The sequence below is a fragment of the Cricetulus griseus genome, assembly GCF_003668045.3.
Source record: "Cricetulus griseus strain 17A/GY chromosome 1 unlocalized genomic scaffold, alternate assembly CriGri-PICRH-1.0 chr1_0, whole genome shotgun sequence".
Lineage (NCBI taxonomy): Eukaryota > Metazoa > Chordata > Mammalia > Rodentia > Cricetidae > Cricetulus > Cricetulus griseus.
This window is the reverse complement of record NW_023276806.1, coordinates 103,747,900-103,774,628: the sequence shown is the minus strand read 5'-3', so window position 1 is coordinate 103,774,628 and position 26,729 is coordinate 103,747,900.

The following is a 26,729-nucleotide window of genomic DNA, read 5'->3' as shown; positions in this document are numbered from 1 at the left end:
ATATACTCATATTTTCATACTTTTTTAACCTACTTCTTTAATATTTATCTAAGCACATTATACTAATTAATGATCAACCTTACACACCCATTATCTTTAGTCATTAACATGTAGGGACTGATATTTGAAACCCAATTTAGCTTTATGGGTTTCCCATACACCATATAGTTTGGTGATCTCACATGCTGTACATATATGGTCTAAGTTAAGAATGATATTCTCTTTAAAAGCTGTATTAATCCTAAATAATGCAGTTGTTAATAAATTGCCAGGCTGGCAAGCAAATGCTATGACCTCCCTCAGGAAATTGCTGAGTGATGAAGAGCACCTATGTTAGAAAACACCAAAGATGAGGACTAAAGGAGTCAGAAAAAGTGACAGAATTCCCAAAGGGGATCTTGGTCACTGAAAAGAATAAACATATAATGCAGCACAGTAAAGTCATCCACATGGTCTTAGTGATGTCTGTAAACTCATGCTAATAACACAACACTTTAAATGGTGCCACATGAGGTCTAGTGTCATAATTTTGAGATTAAATTTCTACAAATATAATCTAAAGACCAGGAATTGGGAAGAGATGTAGAAGGGCCTATATGTGAGGCATTTGAGGGAGAAAAGAGAAAGGAGGAAAGGTGTAGGGAGCTGCAGAAAACCGCACCCAAAAGATGGCGCCGGTTTCCGCCCTCCGCCAGCCCGACGGCGAGCGCTCTCTGTGGTAAACAACTCCAAATATGGTAAAGGTCATGTATCCTCTTAATTCTGCTTGGAGACAACCTATCCTGGCGCGCCACGTAGGGTTAGGTGATTGGTAGATGTAGACTATATCAAGCCCCGTCTCCCTCGGCCCGGGGCCGCCGCCGCCGCCGCCATTATACACTGTACAAAGAAAAGAGGTTCCCGATTAAACTGTGTTTGAAGAAGATTCCTCAGTGTGGCGTCTTTCTTGCTGGTCAAGGGTGGACGCCGCAAGTGGTGGCCCGTACGGGGAATCAGAACTTCTCACAGTCGGGGTAAGTTCCCAAGGTAAGCGGAACTGTAAAGTCCGCGGTGAATGCGGAGATAGGTCTCCGGTAAAGGAGCACCAAGGTCCTCGGGAAAGAGGCGATAAAGTCTCTGGTAAAGGAGCAACAAAGCCCTCGGGAAAGAGGCGGTAAAGTCTCTGGTAAAGGAGCAATAAAAGCCCTCGGCAAAGAGGCAAAGAAGTCTCCGGAAAGGAGCAACACTGTTCGCGACAAAAGCGAACCGAAAGTAAAAAAAAAACCTCGCTTCTGCTTTAATTTGCAGAGTGAGAGTAAGTTAATGGACCCCGCTATTATAGTGGTGATTTGGCTGCCTTTTAACATCGCAGTGTGGGCTTTTGTTTTCTGGTGGTGTTATCCGACTTGCAGTGAGAAAACAAAGGAGAAACAGAAAAGGGATAAGAAGCGAGTTTATCCTTCTCTAGGAAGGTTGAGAAAGGAGTTAAAAGAACCAGGAGAGGATTCAGAATCAGAGCAGGATATATGTGAGGATGAGGACATCATGGAGGAAGAGGAGGAAGAGATTATTGAGCTCATGGAAAAACATTCATTAAAAGTATCAGAAAAACAGCGTCCTAAAATGGCGACTGTAAAGCAAGGGCACCGCCCTACCGTTCCTCCCCCCTACTGCTCGAAAGAGGAAGTAGGAGGTCCTGGTTGCTCCACCTTCTGTCCGGAAGTGTGGCGTACGGTTCGCACTGAGCTTCAGGTTACTCAACCACTGGCTTATCCAGTTTTTACAGACTTTACCTTCTATTCTCCATACCATTATATGAGTGGGTGGTTTTACCCCAGGGTATGGCCAATAGCCCCACTATGTGTCAGCTTTTTGTGTGTCATGCTATTGCTCCTATTAGAGAGAAATACCCTGCTGTGAGATGTGTCCACTATATGGATGATATTCTCTTAACTAGTAAGGAGTTGAAATTGCTGCACTTAGCATATGGAGATTGCACTGGATATCCAATCTACCCTTAATGCTCAATTGAAAGGTGGAATTATGTTTTTGAATCAACACATTGATCTATTGCAGGAACAATTGGATACTTTATGGTAACTGGCACAGTTGGGATGTGAATGGAGAATGCCTGGTTTGTGTGTAACAGCTGTTTCCTATCAGAATTATTCCTTAGCAGCAAACATGTCTAAACAACCTTCATAGTATCTTCTAGGCAACTGGTCTGGGGATTTTGACAAGCTGATGCAGGAGCTGAGACTCTCCATAGTGCATGTGAATTCCACCAGGGTCGACATCTTGGTTGCGGAAGGACTGTCTGCGTGGATCACTCAAGCCATGAATCATCTGAAAGAGTGGGCAGGAATGGGTGCCCTGGGAGGAATGCTTATCCTAGTTAGTTTCATAGCGTTATGGTGTATCTGCAGGATGAGGGTCACACAGCAGAGAAGTAATACCATGATTGCACAAGCCTTTAGTTTAGTTAAGGAATGGGCTGGAGTAGGGGTTATGTTTTCCATGATGCTGTTAGCCATTTTTGTTTGCCTGTGGTGCCTATGCAGGATCAGGAAGTCGCAAAAATCCCAAGCTGCTATGTTGGTACAGGCCTTTGCTGCTGTGGAAGCAGGACAGTCCCCTCAAGCATGGTTATCCATGCTGACAGACAAATAGATGTCTGTCTCGCCCTTGCTGAGTGAGTGATGCGTATCTGAATCAGTCATGCTCAATGACGGGCACCTACCCTCATGCTGAGCGAATAAGCATACATGTGTTCCCTTCAACCTAAGACATGAGCCTGTGAGGGCGACACAGTGACTCTTTGACGGGTAAGATAGGGACACTGGGGTTGAACCTAAGACAGAGATGACTGAAATCTGACAACAGATAGATACTGCTACTCCTATAATATTAAAACAAAAAGGGGGAACTGTAGGGAGCTGCAGAAAACCGCACCCAAAAGATGGCGCCGGTTTCTGCCCTCCGCCAGCCCGACGGCGAGCGCTCTCTGTGGTAAACAACTCCAAATATGGTAAAGGTCATGTATCCTCTTAATTCTGCTTGGAGACAACCTATCCTGGCGCGCCACGTAGGGTTAGGTGATTGGTAGATGTAGACTATATCAAGCCCCGTCTCCCTCGGCCCGGGGCCGCCGCCGCCGCCGCCATTATACACTGTACAAAGAAAAGAGGTTCCCGATTAAACTGTGTTTGAAGAAGATTCCTCGGTGTGGCGTCTTTCTTGCTGGTCAAGGGTGGACGCCGCAGAAAGGGAAGGGAGATATGTTATACTTACAATCTCAAACAAAATCATGTTAAATACTCTCATTTATTGGATATGGCTCTCTTGGATAATTCTACTTGTATTAGCTTTAGTTCACTACCTTATGAGAATATCGTTCATGGTTGCAAGACTTGGTAGACTAGGCTATCAAATATCTCTTCTATAGACATTAAAATCATGACCATGTTTAAAACTTTATTTTCAGTTACCGTTTAAAAAAAAGGTAACCCTGACACAGTATGACAAAGAACTGTGGTATTCTCTCCAGTAAATATAATCTTGTGAACATAGAGAAGGGTTATTTGAAAAGAAAGTGGGTGGGAAATGTAGGGCAGGAGAGTTAAAGCATGATAGGTTGAATGTACAAGGAAATTTGGAAGGACATGCCATTATGAATCATTGAACATACGTTATTACTGATGTATATAGTTTTTGGGTATGTGTAAGCCAGTATGTAAACTGAACAAAATTCCCAGAGATCTGTTTACACTACCTCAATCTCTTTTCGTAGTATCACATTTAAATTCAGGTTACAACCACATGTTGGCATATTACAATGAAGATATAGACATGTTACCAATACAAAAACATTTTTTGACTCATCATCCTTTTCTACTTCCATAGTGACAAATACAGAAAGGAAGAATACATGTTTAAACCAGAATATTTTATATTGCATATATGTTACATGAAATATGAACTAAATTTATGACATTATTAAACATGTATAATATTTTTAAATAGACAAAATTCACTAAAATTGTAACATTATGTTTAAAATTTCTCCATTTTCACATATTTTCATAGGGACAAGATATATTTAATAGTTTTTTCTTTATTTATAGCATAAATTGGATCCTTATTTGACTGTATTGGGGATTTGAATTCTTTCTCTTTTGAGGGGTAACAAGGGATTTCCTAGGATTTTTGTCATTGATTTCATTCATTTTTTTTAATGGGCTCAGAAACATGATGTAGAAAATTGCAACCCTGAAAAGAAAGAAATGAAGACTAATTCCAAAGTGCTAGTGTAGAGTGTTCTCTGATTTTATTAGTCATAATAAAATGATCTGGAAACATTCCAATGGGTAAGAGGTTTAGCCACAGGAAGTTCACTAGGAGGGGAAAAGGCCTCAAAGCACTTATAGTTAAATAGCTTTTCTCAAGAATGGCAGTAGAATTCATTCAATAAAACTAGTGCTCTTTATTCCAATCTTAACTGGAAGCAGCCATTTCCTAGGCTACAATATACTGGATTTATCTGTTCCTACATATGTTCTGCTACTAGAAATATGTATAGTATTTATTACTTATTTTGTGTTCTATTGTGATGGTTAATTTGCGTATCATTTTGAATAAAATTCAGAAAATTTCAAGCATAACAAAATTTATCTTACAATTTTACATTTTCTCTGTCGATTTTAGATAAGGTTATAATGAAAATTTTAAAAAACCCTCAAAATAGCAACAGTCACTTGGTGTTAGAGACAATAGAAAATGTGCTGTAAAATATGCATTGAAGGAGTCAGTTATACTCTGGGAAATAAAAGAAAATAGGTTTTTGTTTTGTTTTTGTAATTTTTTTTGTTGCTTTTCCGGGTTTGTGTGTATGTGTGTGTGTGTGTGTGTGTATCTGTATGTATATGTGTGTGTAGTTACAAGTGTTTTTCCTGTAGGTAGATCAGTGTATCATATGCATGAATGATACCCACAGAAGCCAGAAGCAAGCATCAGTTCCCCTGAATACTAGAGTTACACATTTTTGTAAATGGCTTTGTGGACTCTTTGGAAAAGTAGGCAGTACTCTCAAGTATTGAGCCATCACTCCAGTCCTTAGAAACCAGAACACACTCACATATAACATAAGAACTTCATAGATGTTGTATATTCAAATGATAATATATGTGATGGTAGAGAATTTTACAGATTTGATGTATATGGAAAATACAATGAAGGATAGTTATTTAATGAGTATCCCTACATCCATATCTTTTTTAACATATATATTGAAACAAGCTTCTTTTACATGTCAATCTCATTTCCCTCTCCATCCCCTCCACCCCAGTCCCCCATCCCTATCCCAAACCCTATCTGCTCCCGAGGGAGGGTGAGGCCTTCCATGAGGGATTTTCAAAGTCTGTTATATCATTAGGAGCAGGGCCTAAACCCTCTCCCGTGTGTCTTGGCTAAGAGAGTATCCTCCTATGCGGAGTGGGCTCCCAAATTACATTTGTATACTAGGGATAAATCTCTGCATCCATTTCTTTTATTTATTTATTTATTTATTTATTTATTTATTTATTCATTTATATTAGAAAGAAAATTATTTTACATATCAATCCCAGGTCCCTCTCCCTCCCCTTGTCCCCTGCCACCCCAACTAATACCCTACCTATCCCATACTATTTCTGCTCCCCACGGAAGATGAGGCCTTCCATAGGGTTCTTCAATGTCAGTCATATTCTTTGGGATAGGGCCTATGCCAACCCCCTTGTGTCTATGCTCAGGGAGTGTCTCTTCTTATGCGATGGGCTCCCAAAATCCATTTCTATGCTAGGGATAAGTACTGATCCACTACAAGAGTCCCCACAGATTTCCAAGGTCTCCTCACTTCAGAGGGTCTGGATCAGTCCCATCTGATTTCCCAGCTATCGGTCTAGGGATCAAGAGCTCTCCCTTGCTCAGTTCAGCTGTTTCTGTGGGTTTCACCAGCCTGGTATGGACCCCTTTGCTCATCAGTTCTCCTTTTCTGCAACTGGATAACCATTTAGTTCAAGGTTTAGCTTTGGGTATCTGCTTCTACTTCCACCTGCTGCTGAATGAAGTCTATACTATGGCATATGAATTAGTCATTGATCAGTGAATCTATTATCATAATGTTAGCCTTCACCAGGGTATTCAAGAATCAGGCCATGAATTCATTTCTGTACATTATGCTTCATAGTGCTCTTACAGGTAGTAACATAGAGCTAAAATGGAATCTGATTAGGAGCTGCCCAAAGTATTTTCCTGTTTATGTTGATTTCTATCTTCTAAGGACATGAGAGCACTTGTCCAGCATTAGAAGATGGCACTAGCAGGTAAACTAATGCACTGGGATACCTTTCTTTGAGCCAGGGAAACATTATTTAACCAACTCTCTCATTCTAGTTTCCCAACAGGATTATTCCCTAAAAGCTCACTTCTTGTTAAAACCAGAGCTTGTGAGTTCCTTCTAAGTGAAATGGTCTCAGGGTTCATCATACCAGGAAAGGTTCTGGTAGACAGAAAAAGAAAATGCCCTTGTGATTTATAATTTCTCTTAAGGAAGAATAACATCTACATTTTTCTCAAAACTGGAAAACAAAAACTACTTCAAACATTTTAAAACATTGAGTTCATTTATTAAAAAATAATATTGGCACATTTATATCACCTCTTTCAAATTATTGTCTTGTGCATTATCAAAATTGTCTTTTCCACAGAAAATTATCATAAGAGGAATGATTTCTGGAGGACAACATTAGTCATGATTTTCCTTGATGCTTGTATTCTTGCAAATGCACCTAGACATATGGTGATAAGTCATTGGCACTGTCTCTTCACATGGATGTTTGTTTCCAACTCTGTTTCCTGTTACTACAGTTTTGGGTTCAATTCCAGCTTAATATTGCTTTGGGTTCAGTCCTGCGGTAACTGAGTGGTGATGGATGGATGTAGTAACAGAAGTCTTATCCATTCAGCTAGAGCTCGATGTAGTTTTTGGTCCAAGAGGCAACAATTCCCTAGAGTTAAGGGATTTTTATCAATGTTTATGTTGTCTGTATCTAGCTCACCTGATTGTAAAGATAATCCTGCTATCACAGCAGAAGTGGGCTTGATACTTGGAAGACTTGTACAGGTATCAATGTTCTTAGGTGGATGAGGTAGAAGCATGAGTTTTGGTGAATATGTTGTCAGGTGGTGGTTTGGGGGGTGATCAGGGGACTAGGGGCACTTCGGTGGAGGGATGTTCAAACCTATTGACTAGCTTGCAGGATACTAGAAAGCTCTGTGAGTTCTGCTTATAGAGGAAAATGATCAACATTACCAAGATTTTGGTCCTGTGAGGTACAACAATTATTTGCATGCATTAGTGTTAAAAATATTGTGTTACTTACTGGTCCCATCTTCAATGGTTTTAAGACCCATTACACACTATGGAACGATACCTGGAACTGTTATAGTGACTGAAAACCTGTAGGTAGAAAGATTATAGGCTTGAGGTGAAAATCTACTGTTGTTCTATGAATTGGACAAAGTATTAATCTGACTTCTAATGACTTATTGCTAAACACATAGATTGATTTGTCTCTCAGTGTCATCAGAGAATCTTCCTTTGCAGTGTATGTCATTAGTACAGAGACCCACAACTGCTCAATGTACAGGGAATAATAGACTGCAGGATAACCAGTTGTAAATGGAACACTATGCCATACAACCTCATCAAAAGGCTCACGTACCATTGAAGGATAGGGGACCAGAGGTTTCACAAATAAATTCCAGTAGCTATGACAGCATGCACAAGAACTACACAAAATCAATCTTGACAAAAGCCTACCGATGGAATTGGAAAAATGGGCAGGAAGTTTACCACTTGCTAAGCACTATTGGCAACTGATATCCACTGAGGCAGTAAAAGTCAGTATTACTTAAGGATGTAGCTCCCCAGAGTTCATCTCTGCTCCATTACAACCCTGAACCCAGGCAAATACATGCAACAGTAAGGAAACACAATGGGAAAAATGAAATATGGAATTTAATTTGAAGGGAATGGTGGGTGTATTGGGGAGTATTTAGAAAGGAGGAAATGGGAGTGATATGATAAAGAATGTATTATATTCATGTGTGATATACCCATAATATGCAGGCATGTTTCCATTATACAAAGTGATAAGCATTATTATGACATTCAATTCAAGTATGTTATGTATGCTAACAGTAATTACCTATTTTTTATGTCCTAAACTCTCTAACAATTCTTTATATTTTTGTAAATGACTCCCTTTTGTACTGAATTGGCATAGACATATTTTCCTAGGATCTACTGATGGAAGGAAATATAAGTATCTGTGTTCTCTGTCTGCTCATTTTATGAAATATAAAGTTACCTTCTTCCATACATTTTCTTTCAATTGATATAATGTTCTTCCTCTTCACGTATGAATAAAAACTGAATGCATATTTATCCAGTATTTTTACTCCTTCATCTCTTGAGAGGTAACAGAGCTGGTTCTATACCTTGGCTACTGTAAATAGTACTATGTGGGTAAACACATTTCTATCTTGTATGTTGACTTCATTCCTTTAGAATTATTTTTTTATTATTTTATTAGTTCTAGTTAGGGAACAAGCTTATTTCAAGTCCCTTCTCCCTCTCCCTCCCCTCACCCACAACCCTCCTCCCCCACCCCCGTCTACCCCCCACCCCATCCACCCACCACTCCCCAGGCAGGGTAGGGCCCTCAACTGGGGCTCTGCAAAGTCCACCAAGTCTTCCTATGCTGGTCCTGGGCCCTTCCCCATGTGTCCAGGGCCAGAGTGTAACCCTTCATATGGGATGGGCTCTCAAAGTCCCTTCTTGCACCAGGGAAAAATACTAATCCACTACCAGAGGCTCCCTGGAGTGCAGAGGCCTCCTTATTGACATCCATGTTCAGGGGTCTGAATCAGTCTTGTACAGGCCTCCCGGACAGCATCTGGGGTCGATGTGCTCTCCCTTGTTCAGGTCAATTGTTCCTGTGGGTTTCTCCAACCTGGTACAGACCCCTTCATTCTTCATTCCTTCCTCTCTTCAACTAAATTCCCGATTTAGGCTCATTGTATATCTGTGGATGTCTGTCTCTGTTTCCATCAGCCACTGGATGAGGACTCTAGGATGGCATAAAGAGAAGTCATCAATCTCATTTTAGGGGGAGAGGGCTTTTAGGTTATCCTCTCCACCATTGCCTGGATTGTCAGATCGTGTCATCCTTGTAGGTCTCTGGAGATCTCCCTGGTTCCAGATCCCTTCTCGGGCCTATAGTGGCTCCCTCTGATATTGTATCACTCATCCTGCTCTCTTTCCTCTATTCTTCCCCCAACTCAATGTTTCTGCCCCTCCATTTCCTCTCCTCTTCTCCTCTTCTCTTACTCTTATTGTAGCAGCTCCTTTCCCCCCACCCTCATGCCCCCAATTAGTTCAGGAGTTCATGCCACTTCCATTCCTGGGGACCATTTATCCCTTAGAGTCCTTCATGTTTCCTAGTTTCTTTGGTGAAGAGCATTATATACTGGTAATCCTTTGCTCTATGTCTAAAATTCATATATGAGTGAGTACATACCATGTTTGTCTTTTTGTGACTGGGTTACCTCACTCAGGATGGTTTCCTCTAGTTCCATCCATTTGCCTGCAAATTTCAAGATTCCATTGCTTTTTTTCTGCTGAGTAGTACTCCATTGTATAGATGTGCCACATTTTCTCAATCCATTCTTCAGTAGAGGGGCATCTAGGTTGCTTCCTGGATCTGGCTATTACAAACAATGCTGCTATGAACATGGTTGAACATATGTCCTTGTTTAAGTACATGCCCTATTTGGGTATATACCCAAGAGAGGAATGGCTGGATCTTGAGGTAGACTGATTCCCATTTTTCTGAGCAACCGCCATACTGATTTCCAGAGTGGTCTTACAAGTTCACACTCCCACCAGCAATGGAGGAGTGTTCCTTTTTCTTCACATCCTCTCCAGCATAGATTGTCATTGGTATTTTTTATTTTAGCCATTCTGACAGGAGTGAGATGGTATCTCAGAGTTGTTTTGAGTTGCATTTCTCTGATGGCCAAGGATTTTGAGCACTTTCTTAAGTGTCTTTCAGCCATTTCAGATTCCTCTGTTGAGAATTCCCTATTTAGTTCTGCACCCCACTTTTTAATTTCATTGTTTGGTGTTTTGGTGGCTAGCTTCTTGAGCTCCTTATATATTTTGGAAATCAGTCCTCTGTCAGATGTGGGATCGGTGAAGATCTTTTCCCATTCTGTGGGTGGTCGTTTTATCCTACTGACTGTTTCCTTTGCCTTGCAGAAGCTTCTCAGTTTAAGGAGGTCCCATTTATTAATTTCAGACCTCAGTGTCTGTGCTACTGGCGTAATGTTCAGGAAGTGGTCTCCTGTGCCAATTTGTTCAAGGGTAGCTCCCACTTTCTCTTCTAGAAGATTCAGTGTGGCTGTATTTATGCTGAGATCTTTGATCCATTTGCACTTAAGTTTTGTGCATGATGACAGGTATGGATCTATCTGCAATTTTCTGCATATCCGAATCCAATTGTACCAGCACCATTTGTTGAAGATGCTATCTTTTTTCCATTGTATAGATTTAGCACCTTTGTCAAAAATAAGATATCCATAGGTGCGTGGGTCGATATCAGCGTTTTCAATTCGATTCCATTGGTCTATCAGTCTATTTTTGTGCCAATACCAAGCTGTTTTCAGAACTATGGCTCTATAGTGGAGCTTGAAGTCGGGGATGGTGATGCCTCCAGAAGATCCTTTACTGTAAAGAGTTGTTTTGGCTATCGTGGGCTTTTTATTTTTCCATATAAAGTTGAGTATTGTTATTTCAATGTCTGTGAAAAACTGTGTTGGGATTTTGATGGGGATTGCATTGAATCTGTAGATTGCTTTTGGTAGGATTGCCATTTTTACTATGTTAATTCTACCTATCCAAGAGCATGGGAGATCTTTCCATTTTCTGGTATCTTCTTTAATTTCTTTCTTTAAAGTCTCAAAGTTCTTATTGTACAGATCTTTCACTTTTTTGGTTAGTGTTACCCCAAGATATTTTATGTTGCTTGTGGATATTGTGAAAGGTGATGTTTCCCTGATTTCTTTCTCATTGGATTTATCATCTGTATATAGTAGGGCTACTGATTTTTTTGAGTTAATTTTGTATCCTGCTACCTTGCTGAAGGTGTTTATCAGCCGTAGGAGTTCCCTGGTAGAGTTTTTCGGGTCACTAATGTAGACTATCATGTCGTCTGCAAATAGTGAAAGTTTTACTTCATCCTTTCCAATTTGTATCCCTTTGATCCCCTTTTCTTGTCTTATTGCTATAGCCAGAACTTCAAGTACAATATTGAAGAGATATGGAGAGAGTGGACAGCCTTGTCTTGTTCCTGATTTTAGAGGAAACGCTTTGAGTTTCTCTCCATTTACTTTGATGTTGGCTATTGGTTTTGTGTATATTGCATTGATCATGTTTAGATATGTTCCTGTTATTCCTGTTCTCTCCAAGATCTTTATCATGAAGGGATGTTGGATTTTGTCAAAGGCTTTTTTAGCATCTAGTGATATCGTTGTGAGCATAAGTTTGAAGTCTTAATATGAAAATAAGCTTCAAAATTTGAAAACACACTTTTGGAAAGACAAAAGGCTTAACATAAATTTCTGTTATCTGTATTAATGATTGATTTCAGGACTCAATGACTGGATAAAAGATTTTAGTAGTGTTTTGTTTGTTCATGGCTGATTTCTATGACTTCATATAGCACCCTTCATTTGCATTTTGTATGTCAAGTGTTTTTTACAGGCTCACTTGTTTGAAAATTGATCATCAATTTTCAACATTTTGAGAGATGGTTAAACCATGAAGAGATTTAGCTCTCATTTCTCATTAGAAAAGTCTCATTGAGAAGTGGATGCTGATATACTCAGAAACTAACAACTGGTCAAACTGCACAGAATTTGAGTGTTTTTGAGAGCTTGGTCAGCAATGAGACATCTCTAAATCACCCTTCACCCAAGGATCAGGGAAAATGGAAAAAAAGGGGCAATAATTTTGTAATATCCAGATGTCCAGGAAGAACAGAGTTAACCTCTGTCTTCTGGACAGGACATTATTCTACATGAGCCCTGAACAAGATCAAACCAATAAAGCTTAGTTTAAGTAAGAGGGGATCCTGAGTTACTATCTCTTCAGTGAGGTCAATTAACTGTCAATTGTTTTTAAGCATGAAGCTTGAGAGGATGGTGCTATGCTTATGGGTGTCTGGACTAGTTGGGCTCAAATATAAAACGAAGCAAAAGATTCAGGTTGAGAATTGGAGAAGAAGTGTGGGAGTGTGCATGAGCAGAGGTGAAAATGATCAAAATATATTGTATACATTGATCAGAATACTTTGCACTTGTTTAGTATTGCATGTGTGAAATTCCCAAATGATTTCCTACTTTATTTAAAGAGATGTCATTTAGTTAGATAAATCAGGCAACTAAAAGGAGAATCTTAAGGTTTAGATCTTTCTCTATTTCCATTTTCTTTTTCTCCTTCCAGATAAATCTAGATTTGGCCTAGAAGTTTCTTACTGTCACCGGCAAAAGATATGCTATCCACAAACAGCTCCAGAAAACCAAGAACAAAGGATACTTTCTAACGCAATATTTATACCATATACCTGTAACTTGTAATCACTTGCATATGGAAGTAATATTCAGTTATGTAACTTTAGCAATGTTCTACTTCTCCTTTGTATGAAAATAAATTGGGAATTTATAGAACATTTTATTTGTTACTAGTGTTTTTGTCATTATAAGCTCTATTGTCATGAACAGTTTCTATTCTTTCTCCTGGTACAATAATCTAAGTTACTTTAAACAAGAGTCTGAGAAGTCAGTTGGAATAGGAAAAATAGCTCAATAAAACATTAACAAATTGTTTTGTTTTAGATGAAATTATGAAAGGTGGGAAAGTCTGAGCAGAGTATTAATGGGAAACATCATAATGAGAGGAAATGGTTTTCAGGGAGACAGTCCAGGTGTACAGTCAGCACATAATTCATCTCAGGCAAGTGTCTCCCATTAATCACTAGAAAGTGTTTTGTTCCATTATATTTTTTCCTAATGCTGAATGTCATCATGTCCCATCATCATACTATTGTGACACAGATCAAAAAGAGACATTACTACCTTTAACATATTTGTAAATTCATAAATGCATGACATACCTGTGAGTATGTGTGTGCATTCCTAGTCACACATTTCATGTTTTAAACAATGATAACTTTTCTAGTAGATTAGTCTAGTTTTATTACTCTAAATAATTCCACAATAAAGTAGCCAGTTTTAGGTTTTTCAAAATAATTGTAGAAGTGCAGTTTAAAGATTATTACAATTTGATAAAAATTGAGTATAGTAATAATATATAAATATAAATTTTAATATAATTATCTTAATATTATAATTGATCAATTACTCCAATGCTATTTTAGTTTGAAATAAAAAATAAAGCTTTTTTTTTTTTTTGGTTTTTTGAGACTGGGTTTCTCTGAGGCTTTGGAGGATGTCCAGGAACTAGTTCTTGTAGAACAGACTGGCATCAAACTCACAGAGATCTGACTGCCTCTGCCTCCCTAGTGCCAGGATTAAAGGTGTGCGCCACCACTGCCAGGCCAATACCATATTACTTATCAAATAAAAGTTTACTGAATAATTTAATGAGAATACTGAGCTTTATTTATTATCAATCAGGTACTTAAACTTTGTTTATCCATGAAAGCTCAACTTCTACATTTTGTATTGTATTGGAAACTCTAATGAGAGATAATAGTACATGAATGTGGTAACCAATCCAAACTGAGATCATGATATTTAAAAACTAATTCATAACTACTTTATATGACATTGTATTAACAAGTCTAATAAATAAATTTGATAAATTATTACAACTTATTACAATAAACTCATTTTTAAAAATTCTTGCTACTATATCTTTGGTTTCTAGATTCTCTTAGAATAATGTATCAATGTCACTGAAAATAGTTTGATATAGAGCTCAGGGCCATTTAAATTTCAGAAATAGTTACAAGAGATATTTTGAAATTTTACATACTTACAACCAAAGAAAACAAGAAAACCAAACAAACAATACTAAAAATTCAAAAGTTTTGATCCAGTTAACTAATCCAAGAATAAATTCTGGCCTTAAATAAAAGAAAGAATTATAAGAACTGACATTGTCAAAAACAATCAAACAACAGGAAAACAAAACAGAAATTTTGGTTACAAAATTCTTAAAAAGTACTATTAATTGCTTTTTTACTTTTAATTCGGCTGTTAGCTTTGATATCAGGCATTTTTATAAAGTAACTTTCAATTCCATTCAGGTAATGATACCTTTACAGGGATGGAGAAAGAATAAGTGGGCTAAAATACGTGAGATGTGATTATGGGTTTCAGACACAGTGAAGCTAAAAGACCCAACTGAAGGTGGAAGAGATTATGCAGTTTATCAGGAAGGAACAGTTTGTTAGGAAAAGGGGAAACTTACTGCATCACTGGAATTCAAAGCAGAACATATCATTTGAGGGGAGAGGTAAGGCTAGACAACATAAAATAAGAGAAAACTGGAGTGGGAAGAGGAGAAAGAGAAGATGCTGCTGAAGTTGAAACAGAGTGTTGAGGTCTTAGGGGAGTTATGGGAAGCTAAAGGAAAGTAAAAACCGTCCTTTCCTTAGAGTTCTGAATCACGGCAGACTCTGTTTTAGACAAGCTTTGAGAAAATACAAAAGCAGTTTACAAAATCTGAGCCCAGCACCTCACATAGCAGAGCAGAGGATGGAATTGTTCCGTAGAGACAATAGCTTTCATGGCCTAATTTTATATAACATTGTCTTTTACTGCATTTTTATATTGTATTTCCATCAAAATAAGAACACAATGTTGTTTGTTTTAAGGTTTGTTTCTGGTAGGTAATTGATTTTTATTTTTTCAACTCGTTTCTTCAGTTTTTATTTTTGTTAGTTTTCCCTTGACATCCTGTCTGGTCTGTGCAATCACTGGAGTATTTCATGTTTTGCTTTCTGTGGTGGTTTGAAAGAAAATGCCCATCCCCCCATAAAGAGAGTGGCACTATTTGGAGTTGTGGCCTTGCTGGACTAGGTGTAGTCTTGTTGGTGGAAGTGTGTTACTGTGGAGGTATGCTTTGAGGTCTCATATGGTCACACCATGCCCAGTGAAACAGACCACTTACTGCTGTCAGAGAGTTAAGATGTAAGACACAGTGCTACTTTTCTAGTACCATGTCTGTCTGCATGCTGCTATGTCCCACCATGAAAATAATGGACTAAACCTCTGAAAATGTAAGCCACCCCAATCAAATATTTTCATTATAAGATTTACAGTGGTCATTGTGTCTCTGCATAGCCTTAGAAACCCAAGACACTTTCTTTATGTAATTTTAATTTATCCCTCTTCATATGAATAACTTCAACACATACTCTGTTACTATTTTAAGATTCTACTTTTTGTGTTTTGGTGTCCTCCATCATTCTGTTATTAAAAGCAAGGACATTTGACTACACCACTCTACATAGTCAAACATGGTAGTATAATGATCACATGTTCCGTGTATTTCTTTCAATATTGATACCCGAGTATGGTGATTTCTTGCCTCTATAATGTAGAATATATTAAATATATGTTTCTTTTACTTTTTTCAGAAAGCTGTATACCAACAATAAAAGCAATTGTGGTCAATGTGTTTACACATCAAATATGTCACCAAATAATTTCTGAATGTAAAAAAAGAACAAGCTAAGTGAAATTTAATATTTTTGTTCCATCTAGAAAATGGTAAATGTAACAATAAACTAGGACATTTCTGAAAATGTGTTAGAGAAGATGTTCAAGTTTGTTCACATACATAGGAAGTTTAGGAACAAATTCATTACTAAAATATGCTATCACTATTATTCCTTATATTTTGTCTTCCATCAGAGCTATCATTTGAAAGACCAACATGACCATAGAATCACCTGAGTTGGTTAAATATATTAACAGTGAACGTCAAAGTGATCTTCTATAGTGGATTATACAGTATTTAAATTTGTATCTGTTTATGAAAGTGTGGAATGATGACATAGTAGATCAAGTAAAAAAAGAACTCAAAAAATGTTAGGAAGAAAGTATAAAAAGACAGAAAATATAAAGAATAAAAGTGAAATATTAAAAGACAGGAAATATATGGCTTCAGTTCCGCTGATGGATCATAGCTTGTAATGATGCCAAATGTGCTTATATTGAAGTCATTTTTGTTCAGATGCTGAAAATCTCTGGATATAAAGAAATAATATATATGCAAAGATACATACATATAAACATACATATAGATTGACTGTAAGTTTAGTTTAGATTTATCCTTTTCTTTTTTATTTTATTCTTTTATTAGTTCAAATTAGGAGCAAGCTTGCTTCACATGTCAATCCCTTCTCCCTCTCACTTCCCTCTCCCCCAACATCCCACCTGCCACTAGCCATCCCCACTCCACTCCTTGTTATGTCCTTGTTATATAAATGTGCTTCTTTTGGGTATATGCCTAGGAGTGGAATTGCTGGATCTTGTGGTAGACTCATTCCCATTTTCTTGAGGAGTCACCATACTGATTTCCAAAGTGGCTGTACAAGTTGGCACTCCCACCAGCAGTGGAGGAGTGTTCCTCTTTCTCCGCATCCTCTCCAGCATAAACTGGCATTGGTATTTTTGATTTTAGTCATTCTGACAGGAGTAAGATGGCATCTCAGAGTTGTTTTGACTTGCATTTCCCTGATGGCTAAGGATGTTGAACACTTTCTTATGTGTCTTTCAGCCATTTTAGATTCCTCTATTGAGAATTGTCTATTTAGTTCTGTACACCATTTTTTAATTGGACTATTTGGTGTTTTTGAGAATAGCTTCTTGAGTTCTTTGTATATTTTGGAGATCAGCCCTCTGTCAGATGTGGGGTTGGTGAATATCTTTTCCCAGTCTGTGGGCTGTCGTTTTGTCTTATTTCTCATTTGCAAATGTTATAAAAAAGTTAAACTACTGTTCTATTTATTTCTTAGCTTATTTTCTCATGTAAAATTAGGGTCTTCATAACATAATGTGCTCTGCTACTTATTGACATAATTCAGAGCATAAAAAGAGCTTACTTTTATGTTACAAAGAAAGTGTAATTTGGCATATAATGGAAACTTTTAAAATTTAGTATAATATAAACTCCGTATTCCCTGCAAACAAAATCAAATTTGTTAGAGATGAGGACATTATAAGGGACCTTGACCCTCTCTTTCTCTTCTCTGCTCTAATCCCATACAAGCTATTTCACTTTCAAATATCCTCAGGCTAATTATTTCCTGATTGATCTTCTTAAATGAGGTTTTCACTGCCTCGCCTAATGGACATGTATCCCTCCCTAAATCTTTCTCAAAGTTGCTTATACAGATACAGATCCCTGAGAGGTGACTTTAGCTTCCTGCTAAATAGGTCAGCTCGACACAGAATGGGGAGTAGTTACTCATAATTTGCCAGAATTCAAATTCAATATCATATCTACATTTCTGTGATGTTTCTGGGACTGTGAATGATATGAACATGTGTTTTGTTATAGCAATGTCTAATTACCTTGGGAGTTGTGCTTGCCAACATGTAAGTGTTGAACAATATCTACTTTGAAAGTTAGCACGTTTGCATTGGGCTCTTTTTCTAGCCACTAAATTAATGCAATGACCTTCAATAACTTCGTGTGTATTTACCTTTCCTGGATTAAAACCATTGAAAATCTATCATTCATCCTCACCCTGTATTCACAGATAAGTTTATAAAACCGTATTCCGTGATGAACCATGTAAATCTTGTGCATAGAAATTAAATTTCTACACCCAGGGAAAAGAAATATTTTTGTCTATGTCTTGTCTCGGTGGAATCTCTGTTCTTCTGGGGAAAAATAAGGAACCAACAAACTATGCATCAGAATTTTGGCAATAGGAATAATCCCTGTACTACATTCCAATTACACACTATATTGTTACCAGAAGGTTTTTGACTGTTCTTTTTGTTTCTACTACTTCTTCCAGAAGGATCTCTTCTCAGGCTCTATCCTGTGCTTAGTTCCACTTCTATATCAGGTGGCAACATGGTCATATAGCTAATATGATCTGGTTACTGCTTTTATGTTTGCTTCCTTCTTGTGGGAAACTTGCAACTGTGTGAAGAAATTTGGTGGTGAGGGGAGGACAAGTACACTCATGCATTATAAGAAGCCAGTGGCAGCTGTCTGACCTGAGTTTTGAGTCATGTAGTATTTCAATACTAGCATAGAACTCCCAGCCTATCCCTGACACAGTCTTGAAAAATGCCTTGGCATGGAAATTATGATTCCTGGAAGTATGTAATAACTGACAGCTGGTGGATCAAGTATACAGATATGGAAATAGGAGGATCCACATTATAAAGGATTATCTTTGGGGTAGAAAGAATATATAAGATATATATTATATATATATATATATATATATATATATAATAATGAAAATGAAATGAAGGTAGAGAAGTGTATATGAGTGTATCTAGAGGGGGGAGGAGTATAAATGTTGTGATATATATATATATATATATATAATATATATATATATATATATAATTTGAGGCCATAGCTCAGGGATAGTGTTTTCCTACTAGGCCTTGAGTTATCTCCAGAAACACAGGAAAAGTTGAATAGACTATAGTGGCAGACAGTTGTATTTGTAGCTGATCTTCACAGCAAGGCATAATGAAATGGAAGTTTTATAGTCTGTATTATTGCATAGATGCAGCTCATGTTTCCCACACAATTGAGAAATATACTAAATCAAGCTTACCCCTGATTAGATATGTACTAGTTTAAGAAGATAATGGTCATTTCTAATTTCTTTAAAGACTATTATACTTTGAAGTTCGTTTTTCAGTATCTTGGTGGGGTGGTGGTATGAGTGATCCATCTTAAACTTGAAATTACAGAGGGTCTTCACATCAAACTTATCTCCCACCTGTGTTCACACACACACACACACACACACACACACACACACACACACACACACACACACGCCAATCTGACTGTCTGCATGTATGTGTGTCCTGTTTGAGACAGGTAGATTGATTTGCATCAACAGCACAAAAGCTGGTGGCTGCGGATACTCACAGTGACTTCTGGTCACACAGGGACCCTGAAAGCAGATGAAGTCTCATAATAGGAATAAAAGAATACCTTGTCTTAGAATGAATTTCAGTCAGGTTCCTGGCAAGGAAAGCACAAAGCATGGATACTTGTTGACATGAACTGTTATTGCAATACTCTCAATAGAAAGGGGAAATTTTTCTGGAGTTGTGGATTGTAGATTGGTTTTCATTTTCTTTGAGTCTAACACCTACTTATGAGTGAGGAAAGAAAGGAGACCCTAAGAGGGAAACACAAAAAAATGTACCCAGGAAGGGGAAATAGTTACGATCTGGGTAAACTGGGAGGGGGTTGGAGGGAAGGTATAGGGATGGGAACATGAGGGAACACATTGGCAGAGTTGGGGGAGAGACAGAGAAGGAGAGCTCTGTAAGAGATATCTTAATAGAGGGAACCATTATGGGGTTAGTTAGAAACCTGGTGTTAGGGAAAATCCCAGGAATCCACAAGGATGATCTCTTCTAAGACATCTAGCAATAGTGGAGAGGGCTCCTTAACTGGCCTGCCCTTGTAATCAAATTAGTGACAGCCCTGTTACAATAGAACCTACATCCAATAACTGATGAAAGCAGATGCAGTGATCCACATCCAAGCACTGGTCTGAGCTCCTGAAGTTAAGTTTAAGTTTAAGAGTGGGAAAGGGGCCGGGTGTTGGTGGTGGTTAAGTACTTTAATCCAAGCACTTGGGAGGCAGAGGCAGAAGGATCTCTGTGAGTTGGAGGCCAGTCTGGCTAAAACAATACAGAGAAACGCTGTCACAGAAGAGAGAAAGAGAGAGAGAGAGAGAGAGAGAGAGAGAGAGAGAGAGAGAGGAATGAAGAAGAAGAAGAAGAAGAAGAAGAAGAAGAAGAAGAAGAAGAAGAAGAAGAAGAAGAAGAAGAAGAAGAAGAAGAAGAAGAAGAAGATTAACAAGGGAGGTCAAGATCATGATGGGGAAAGAAAATCACAGAGACAGCTGACCCAAACTAGTGGGAACTCATGAACTCTGAACTGATAGCTGGGAAGCTTGAATGGGACTCTACTAGGTCTTCAGAATTTGTGTAATTGTTTGACTTGTAATTGTGTAGTTGTTTGACTTGGTCTCTTTTTTCGGGTATCTGGAAGTGGGACCAGGACTTTTCCTGGGTTTAAGAACTAACTTTTGGAGCTATTCCTTATGGTGGGATACCTTGCTCAGCCTTGATGGGGGTGGTCCTGCATCAACTTGGTATGCCACACTTTGTTGACTACCTAAGTGAGGCCTTACACCTCTCTAAGGAGTGGATGAGAGGTGAGATGTGGGTAGAAGGTAAGCGGGAGAAGGGGAAGGGAACTGGGATTGATATGTAAAATGAAACAAAAATTAAAAAGAAAGGGGAGAATTCTTGTTTTATGTTGCATAACAAATTCTCTTAAAGTTAGTAGATTGAAAAAACCATGACTCATTGTCACTTTATGTAAAAGCTAGGCACTGATAAGTGGGTTTGTTTATTTGAGGTCTAATAAAATTATCACAACATTTTGAAACATATATTCCTGTCTAAGTAGTGTCATCTGTAGGCCACTGCATCACAGTCAAGACACGACTTCATTTAATTCACTTTTATTGTTTATCTTACTGTGACTAATGAATATTAATTGTACATATAAACAGGCTTCACTCTGACATTTGTATGCAGCCCAACTTTCTCTCCTATATTCAGCAACATCAAGATAAAACACAAAATGGTAAAAATAACTGTATTCATTATTTGTAAAGTAAAAGTGTCTCTGTGTATTTATCATTTTGATTTAGGGATTAATATGTCAACTATCCATGTATCATGCAAAATATTTACACTCTTTAATTAAATTAATTTTTAATCTCATTTTATATTCCAAACAAAGTTATCCCTCCCACCTCTACTCTGTTCTCCATCACTTCTGCCGACCTCACACATATCCACTCCTCCCAACAGGTAAGAGATCCCATGGGGAGTCAACATATTCTGGCATATTAAGTTGGGGCAGGACCAAGTCCCTCACCCCTGTGTTAAGGCTGAGCATGGCATGCCCTCTTAGGGAATGAGTTCAAACAAGCTAGCTCACACACCAGGGATATATCTTGGTCCTACTGACAGGGGACCCTCAGATAGCCCAAGCTTCACAACTCCCTCCCACTCATGGAGGGCCTAGTTCAGTCCCATAAAATCTCTAGAGCTGTCATTCCAGAGTTCATGAGTTTCCAAGAGCTTGGTTCATGTGTCTTGTACATTTCTCCATCATGATTTTGATCTCCCTGGTTCATATATTTCCTCCTCTCTCTCTTTCACTGGATTCCTGGATCTTGGTCTGGTGCTTGGTAGTGAATCTCTGCATCTGGTTCCATTAATTACCAGATGGAGGCTTTATGATGATAGTTTGGTTATTCACCAGTCTGATTGCAGGAGAATGACAGTTCACAAACTCTCTCCACTATTGTTAGGAATTTTATCTGGGGTCATCCTTTGGGATTCTTGGGAATTTCCCTAGCACCAGGTCTCTCCCTAACCACAGAGTGGCTCCCTCTATCAAAGTATCTCTTTCCTTGCTCTCTCTCTCTCCCTTGCCCCTCAAACCACCCAGGTCCCTTATGTTCTCATCCCCATCCACTCCCATTTACTGACCCTCACAACCTCAGTTTACCAAGATCTCATCTAATTCCCCTCCCAGGATGATCCATGTGTCTCTTTTAGAGTTCTCCTTGTTACCTAGCTTCTCAAGAGCTGTGGATTATAGTTGTTACTGTCCAATTTATATTAATTAGAACCATTTGCAAAGAAAAAATCTCAGGTGAGGTATCTCAGGCAAGAGCATAGGGAGTTGTCTTAATAATTGGTGTGGTAGGATTCACCCCACTGTGGCATTACCATGCCCAGATAGGTAGGCCTGGGCTGTGTAAGATAAAAAATTATGCATATCAGAGAGAACAAAGCCTGTAAGCAAAATTTCTACATTGTTTCTGCTTCAGTTCTTACTTGAGCACTTACCCTGATTTGTACTAGGGATGAACTGTTACCTGAAAGTATAATCAAACCCTTTCCTCCTCAAGTTGCTTTTAATCATATTACAGCAACAGAAAAGCAAATTAGAACAGGCTCTTTATTTTAAAACTCTACTTAATTATTGTGTGCATGTGTATGTGTGTGAGTACACATGTACAAGCATTTCATGGTATACATGTAGCAGCAAGAGGACAATGTGATTATGATGGAGTTTGGTTGTCCTTTTGTGCTGTAGGACCCCCAAAATGAACTTAAGTAAAGCAAGCAGTTTTCACTGCTCAGCATTTGCCAATCTCTCATTTGTCCTTTATTTGCTTTACTGGCTTTCCAATATTCATTTACATAAAATTTATTTATGTGAAACCATATATATGATTATATGCCTGCATATATATATACGTACACCATGTGGGTGCCTGCTATGTACAGAAGACAAAGATACCTTGGAATAGGTGTTACTGACAGTTCTAAAAACCCACCATGTGCTCCAAACTCTTACAAAGTCTCCTTAGCCTCAATTGCTCATATTTGCTTTAATTTCAGATTTTACACTTTAAAAGTAATTATAATATTTTCTATTAGTCTACTAAATTCTGATTGTTTTGACACAATATGTATCAGAAAAATAATTACTTGTTAGCCCATACACTGACAGAGCTAACTTGACTGAGACCAATATTGTAATCCTAGACATAATGCAATAAAAATGCCACAGTCACTGCACAATAATATGTTTTATAAATAATTTGAATTAGACAGTTATTCGATCAGGAAACATAACTCATATTTTGAAGTAAGCCAGCATTAATACAGGAAATTATTCATGGAGATGAAGTTCCTCTTTTATATATAATCATGAATTTGATTAATATCCCCTACTGTGGTTCTGTCATACAGTAGAATTAGAACATGTTCTAGCAATTAATTCAGAGAGTCATAAATGTGACTTTTAAATCACAGATTCAAGCCCCAAAGATCAAGGAAACACATGCCAACCCTTCAGAAAAATATGAATAATAAAATCGCAACAAAATAAAAAGTAAATATTTAATGACCTCGGTTTCATTGGAAGAGAATTTGGTGTATCAATTCCATCTTGTTTATTACCATCCACTTGGAATTCTAAACTCCAACATTAATGCAGGCCAGTGTTTATACTTGCCTTGATGAAGAAATAATAAAAAGTAGTCCCATTATTACAATTTTAAAATAAAAATCAAATAAAACTTTATAATGACATTTTACTATGAAATACATAAATGATAAAAACAAGAATGTATACATTTATAGAAATATGATTTTATGTAAAGTTAAATAACCTTATAGGAAATTTTTTGTAATTTTTTGTTCAAATTAGGAACAAGCTTGTTTCACATGTCAATCCGTCTCCTCTCCCACACCCCTCTCCCCCTACCCACCACAAAATCCACCGTCCACTCTCCAGGCATGGTAGGGCCCTCCACGGGGGCTCCCCAAAGTCCAACACATCATCCTGGGCTGGGACTAGGCCCTCCCCCATGTGTCCAGGGAAAGAGTGCATCTCAAAGTCACTCCTTACACCAGGGAAAAATACTAATCTACTACCGGGGGCACCCTAGAGTGCAGAGGCCTCCTAATTGACATCCATGTTCAGGGGTCTGAATCAGACCTGTACTGGCCTCTCAGACAGCAGTCTGTGGACCATGTGCTCAATCTTGTACAGGCCAGCTGATTCCGTGGGTTTCACCAGCCTGGTACCCATCCCTTTGATCTTCATTCCTCCCTCTCTGCAACTAAGTTCCAGAGTTCAGGTCAGTATATATCTGTGGTTGTTGGCCTGTTTCCATCAGCCATGAGGGCTCTAGGATGGCATAAAAAGTAGTCATCAGTCTTATCATAGGGGAAGGGCATTTAGGTTAACCTCTCTACCATCACCTAGATTGTCAGTTCATGTCATCCTTGTAGGTCACTGGAAATCTCCCTAATGCTAGGTCTCTCTTCAGACCTATAATGGCTCCCTCTAATATGGTATTTCTCATCATGCCCTCCTCTATTCTATCCCCAAATCAATATTTCTGCTCCTTGATTTCCTCCTCTCCTCTTCTCCTGCTCTCATTCTGGCAGCTCCCTCTCCCCGAACCTCATGGCCCCAATAAGCTCATGAGTTCCTGCACCTTCCCATTCCTGGGGCCGATGCATTTTTCCCTTAGAGTACTTCATGTTTAGTAGTTTCTTTGGTGAAGAGGATTGTAGGCTGGTAATCCTTTGCTGTATGTCTAAAATTCATATATGAGTGAGTACATACCATGTTTACCTTTTTGTGACTGGGTTACCTCACTCAGGATGGTTTCTTCTAGTTCCATCCATTTGCCTGTGCATTTCAAGATTCCATTGCTTTTTTCTGCTGAGTCGTACTCCATTGTATAAATGTACCACATTTTCTCTATCCATTCTTCAGTTGAGGGGCAACTAGGTTGCTTCCAGGTTCTGGCTATTACAAATAATGCTGCTATGAATATGGTAGAACACATGTCCTTGTTGTATGGACATGCATTATTTGGGTACATACCCAAGAGAGGAATTGCTGTATCTTCAGGTAGGCTGATTCCCATTTTTCTGAGCAACTGCCATACTGATTTCTAAAGTGGTCTTACAAGTTTTCACTCCCAGCAGCAATGGAGGAATGTTCCTTTTTCTTCACATTCTCTCCAGCATAGATTGTCATTGGTGTTTCTGATTTTAGCCATTCTGACTGGTGTGAGGTGGTATCTCAGAGTTGTTTTGAGTTGCATTTCTCTGATAGCAAAGGAATTTGAGCACTTTCTTAAGTGTCTTTCAGCTTTTCAGATTCCTCTCTTGAGAATTCACTATTTAGTTCTGCACACTACTTTATAATTTCATTGTTTGATGTTTTTGAGACTGGCTTCTTGAGTTCAATGTATATTTTGGAAATCAGACCTTGTGAGATATGGGGTTGGTGAAGAACTTTTCCCATTCTGTGGGCTGTTGTTTTTGTCTTATTGACTGTGTCCTTTGCCTTACAGAAGCTTCTCAGTTTCAGGAGGACCAATTTATTAATTGCAGATCTCAATGTCTGTTCTACTGAGGTAATGTTCAGGAAGTGGTCTCCTGTGCCAATTCATTCAAGGGTATCTCCCACTTTCTCTTCTAGAAGATTCAGTATGGCTGGATTTATGTTGAGATCTTTGATCCATTTGCACTTAAGTTTTGTGCATGGTGACAGATATGGATCTATCTGCAATCTTCTGCATGTCCGAATACAGTTGTACCAGCACAATTTGTTGTACATGGTATTTTTCCTCCATTGTATAGATTTAGCATCTTTGTCAAGATTAAGATGTTCATAGGTGTATCAGTTAATATCAGGGTTTTCAATTGGATTCCATTGGTTTATCTGTCTATTTCTATGCCAAAAACCAAGCTGTTTTCAGAAATATGGCTCTATAATAGAGCTTGAAGTCAGGGATGTTGATGCCTCCAGATGATCCTTTATTGTACAGGGTAGTTTTAGGTATCCTGGTTTTTTTATATAAAGTTGAGTATTATTCTATCAAGGTGTGTGAAGAACTGTGTTGGTATTTTGATGGTGATGGCGTTGAATCTGTAGATTACTTTTGGCAAGATTGCCATTTTTACTATGTTGATTCTACCTATCCAAGAGCATGGGAGATCTTTCCATTTTCTGGTATCTTCTTTAATTTCTTTCTTTAAATACTCAAAGTTTTTACTGTACAGGTCTTTGAGTTTTTTGGTTTCTGTTACCCCAAGATATTTTATGTTGCTTGTGGATGTTGTGAAGGGTGATGTTTCTCTGATTTTTTCTCGTTGGATTTATCATCAGTATATAATAGGGATACTGATTTTTTATTTAATTTTGTATCCTGCTACTTTTCAGAAGGTGTTTATCAGCTGTAAGAATTCCCTGGTAAAGTGTTTAGGGTCTCTTGTGTAGACTGTGATATTATCTGAAAATAGTGAAAGTTTGACTTCTTCATTTCCGATTTGTATCCCTATGATCTCCTTTTCTTGTCGATTTGCTCTAGCTAGAAATTCAAGTGCAATATTGAAGAGCTATGGAGAGAGTATAAGCCTTGTCTTGTTCTTGATTTTAGAGGAATAGCTTTGAGTTTCTCTCCTTTTAGTTTGATGTTGGCAGTTGGTTTGCTGTATATTGCTTTAATCATGTTTAGATATCTTTCTGTTATTCCTGTTCTCTCTCATCCCTTTATCTTGAAGGGATGTTGGATTTTGTCAAAGGCTTTTTCAACATCTAGTTAGTTGATCATGTTTTTTTTTCTCTTTCAATTTGTGTATATGTTGGATTACATTGATGGATTTTCATATGTTGAGCCATCATGCATCCCTGGGATGAAACCTATTTGATCATAATAGATGATTTTTCTGATGTGTTCTTGGATTCAATTCCCCAGTATTTTGTTGGGTAT